This window comes from Arachis ipaensis, chromosome B03 (genome assembly GCF_000816755.2).
Source record: "Arachis ipaensis cultivar K30076 chromosome B03, Araip1.1, whole genome shotgun sequence".
Lineage (NCBI taxonomy): Eukaryota > Viridiplantae > Streptophyta > Magnoliopsida > Fabales > Fabaceae > Arachis > Arachis ipaensis.
In genome coordinates, this window is record NC_029787.2 from 71,116,525 (window position 1) to 71,121,266 (window position 4,742).

Genomic DNA, 4,742 nt, shown 5'->3' on the forward strand with positions numbered 1-4,742 from the left:
CACCGTCCTTGCCAGGTACATCACAACTTATCAACAACAATGCATCATAATCTGCTACTCATATAAGCTATCACCCTTCATATTCAATAGGCTCACCAACCTCAATCTTTCACAAATTGTCATTAGCTTTCATATTCTCACTTTACCATCAACATGCCACTCCACCAATCCACTCTAATTATTCCATCCACAGTACGTTACGAACCTAAGTCACCGTCTCTAAACTCATAACAGAAAATACCCTTTTTTAATTCTCCCAAAGCATTCTCACTCGTTCCAAAGCCTAAACACTAGCTAGGGGATCTTAAATAAGCATTACGGAGGTTTAAAAGGCTAGAGGAATGTTTAAAAACACAAAAATATAACTTTTACAAAATAGGGTGGTGATGCGTACGCATGCCATCCTTCGCGTATGCATGATGTTAAAAACGACAATGTCGCATGCACGAGTATAAAGGACAGCAACGTTTGCTCACGCATGCGTGCCACCTGCCGCATACACGAGTGTTCAAAATTATCATTTTTACGTACACGAGAATATTGGATAGAGCGATAAACTCGCATATGCATGACATCTCCATGCGCACAAATGCAAATTTTTCCTAAAAGCTGTTTTGCTGTAGAATTTAGATTTTTACACCAAATTTCAAACGCGTACAACTTTTTTGTTAAAAATTATTTTTCTTCTATTCTTCGAATGGCATAAACTACACGGACCCAATTTTCATTCAAATTAAGTTTCACAAAATTTGAGAATCTGGGAACGAAGTTATGGCCGGTGAAATTTGGTTTAAATGTTTGTACTAAATTTGCCAAAATCTTCTAGTTCCAAAACTCTCTAACCAAAACACAATTTTACCATACCAATATCAATACTATATACTTCTACATATTATCAAATACTTTTTAATCATTTTCCAACCATCCAAATCTAATTTACCTTGCATCTCACACAAATCACCCTTATCCTTCATTACCAACAATTTTCACATTTCCACACATCAATCATAATCAAAATCAGAATTTATCATCAATCATCATCAAAATCTATAATTATCATTATTTCATAGCTTCACAACATAATTTATTCATATAACTCGTATCCATGCTCAACCATAACCCATTTCCAATCTTCAACAATAATAAATCATACACACAATTCACACTTATATTAGGGCTACTAGCCTAAGTTTCACACAATATTACATATTATCTAGCGAAAACCAAAACCATATCTTGGCCGATTCCCTCCAAGCACAAAATACCACAAAACCTCTTCCTTAAAAGCATCCAAGCCTCCAAACCAAATCAACAAAGCTCAGCCACCAAAAGCTCAAATTGCCAATTCAACTCCAAACCAACATGAATTTCAAGCTAGTTCATACAAATTATCACAATCAATACTAGAGTTCACAAATTTAATAAACTACAAGGGTTCAGAGTTTTCTTACCTTATTCATCGATGATTGGGGCAAAACCCAACAATAACCCAATGCTAGATAACACCTAAACAACCAAAATCACAAAATTTTCTCAATAACTAAACCCAAAATCAAGAAAATGTATAAAGGGAAGAACTGGGCAAGAAATACAAAGTTTCATACCACTTTGTTTAGTTAGAATCGAAGAGCTTGATGAGAGTTTTGCATGGCCAAAAACGGCACGCCAATCGGAGCTCCAAAAAGAAAAACTATGGTTGATAGAAGAAGGTAATGAATAGTAAACCTTTCTCTTCTCTCCTTCACTATCTCAGTGCCCCTTTTCTTTCTTTGGTGGTGAAATAAGGCTAAATGTCTCATTATAAGGTTTATATATGTTGGGCTTGGTTGAGTTTTGGTTCGTTTTGGCTCAATCTCGGGCCAAAACCTTTAAAATAGGAGTCCAGTTTTCTATCCTAAATAGTTTTAACTTCTCTAAATATAAAATTCAACTTCTTAAATTTATTCACTCATTAATTAATTCTTCTCGCTCACAATGCCGGACCAATTTAAGCCGGTACGTGCTCTTTCGCGGTAAATTAGATTTTTATACTAAATTCTATTTTCTCCGTTAAATTTTTTAATCTAATATTTTACTATTTCTAACCTATTATGAACAATTATATTATTATTTTATTTTATCTTAATTAAGCAGTAAATTAAATTTTCGATTCTTACAAACAGCTCATCTAATTCAACATCTAATTATTCTTCAAGGCATAGAGACATTACATGCTTTAAATGTAGATTAGGCCATTATGCTTTAGATTGCACAAATAAAAGGACAATGGTCATAAAAGAGAATGATGTGTTCTTAAAATCAGTAGATGAATACTCATATGAGTGTGAAGACTTGCCACATTTAGAAGATGCTATGGATGATGAAGATATAATTGACTATGTTGTTAATGTAGAGACTCTTGTTATTAGGCGAATTTTATAAAAACCAAACAGAAACCAGTGGATCATACCAAACAAAAAATCGCCGGATTTTTCAAAATTAGGCCAAATCTGTGTAATTCTCATAATCATCCTCAACACTGTCCATAAAAAAATTCCCCCAAGAAAAAGAACATAACTCAGTCTCAAATAATACAGAAAATACAGTGAAAAGGAAGAGAAAAATGAAATAAGAAGAGAAGAAAAGCGGAGTAGAAGGAGGAGGAGGAAGGCGGCAATGACAGGTCCGATCTGGAACGGTGCGACAACATGGTGGATCCGAACGGCACAGGAATGTAGTAATGTACGGTTTTAGAATTGCATAGCGTGACGATCTCAGTTTTGGAATGACGCTGCACAACGAAGGTGGTGCTAGATGGCGAAGGTTGTGACCACATTTTTGAAAACCAGACTGGTCATCGAACCACTCTAGTAACTGGTTCACTAGTTTACTAATCTAATCGATTCAATTATGGTCCAATCAAAACAACCGTTTTATAAGAAATAATAAATAAATTATAAATAAACACTCTAAAACCTAATTATAGGAGGAATGACTCTGGCTTTCTTTTTTGGATCACCTTCAACCACTTTCTTATTAGATGGTAGTTGACTCGAAATATGTTGTTCTTTTTGCGCTATTACTTTATCAATTGCATCCTCTATCTCATCAACACCCTCTTCACTAAAGCTCACTTTTCTTTTTCTTTTGTTGTTTTGAATTTCTTTCAATAAGTTTTTCATCTATTTTCTATATCATACAGAACTTTAGGATATTTTTTAAGATCTCCAGTTATCTTTGATGCCAAGTGTTTCTTCATTCTGTGAATTCTGCCTCCTCCAAAACTTTGTAGACAAAATAAGCATTAATATTGTAGCTTTCCATTCACTACTTGTAAAGAAACATATTTTCAAGCCGGATCTATTTTTTTCCGTATATTTGAAGAAGCTTGTGACTGACTATCATTAGAATTAGAAGCATTAAGATTAGCCACATCATTCCAAATGGAAGGATTAGAAGCCAAATTATTAGCCACTGAAGTATTATTATTAGCAAATACTTCTTGGTTGATATTGTTATCCATAACTGAAATCAATAAATCATCAACACAGTCACAATCTAAGTACAATAAAATCACAAAATAGCAAAAAATAATGCAACAAGTCAACAACAAATCACTAATCAATAATCACAAGACATTCAATAATCAATAATTAGTAAATTAAAATAATAAAATCACAATACATAAAATAGCAACATGATAGAACCAAAGCTAATCAATAATCACAATTCACAACACATTCAATAATCAATAATCAATAATCAGTAAATTAAAATAATAAAATTACAATACAGTGATACACAAAACAGTAGCATAGCAAAACCAACGCTAATCAATAAGTAATTGTTCACCAAAAATTAAAAACACAACCACAAGCTTTGAACCACAAAGAATAAAAAAGTACAAATAAAAAAATGAAGAACAAGTGAGGAACAAGCGACCAAGCTACTGACCTTCGAAGACGATGCCGACAGACCGTTGATTGAAGGACGACGCCGACCAGACAACGATGAGAAGATGCAGACAACGACGATTAGATGAAGAAGACAGAAGGGCTGAGAGCTCGCAGAAGAAGAGAGCATGGGATGGAGACTTGGGACAGTCACTACTAGAAAAAGGGCTTTTTCGGACAAAAATTTCAAACAAAATTTATTCCGTCTGAATGACTTTTTCATTTCGGACAAATTTGAGACAAATGTTGAACAATTTTTGGTGGAGACATTGGAATAATATATTCTGTCCTAAATTTGTCTAAATTTTGTCCCAAATTTTGGCGCCAAATTTTTTCTGGATGGCGCCAAAATTTTCATACAGATTAGCAACACATTTTGGACAAAAACTATAATTCGTCCATATTCCATCTGAATATGCGCTATAACTTCAGACGAATTTGGGACGAATTTTGAAAAATGTTAATTTTATCCCAAATTTGTCTATAATTAGTCTTAAATGCTTTTACTATAGCTAACATTTCGAAGTAGCTAAATTTTTTCCCACAAATTTGGGACGAAAATAATATTATTTGTAAATTCTATTTAAAAGTGCATCAGTTTTTAAACGAATTTCAAATATTTGTTGAAAAATTTTAACATTTAGTATAAAAATATTATTTATATTTTAAATTAGTCTATTATTTTTTAATTTATTTTTTTAATTATTTACGTTATAATAATTTAAAATTTAATTTTGTAACAAATTTAAGATAAAGTGTATCTAAAAGAATCACATATATAAAAACTTAAAAATAAATTATATCCGATCT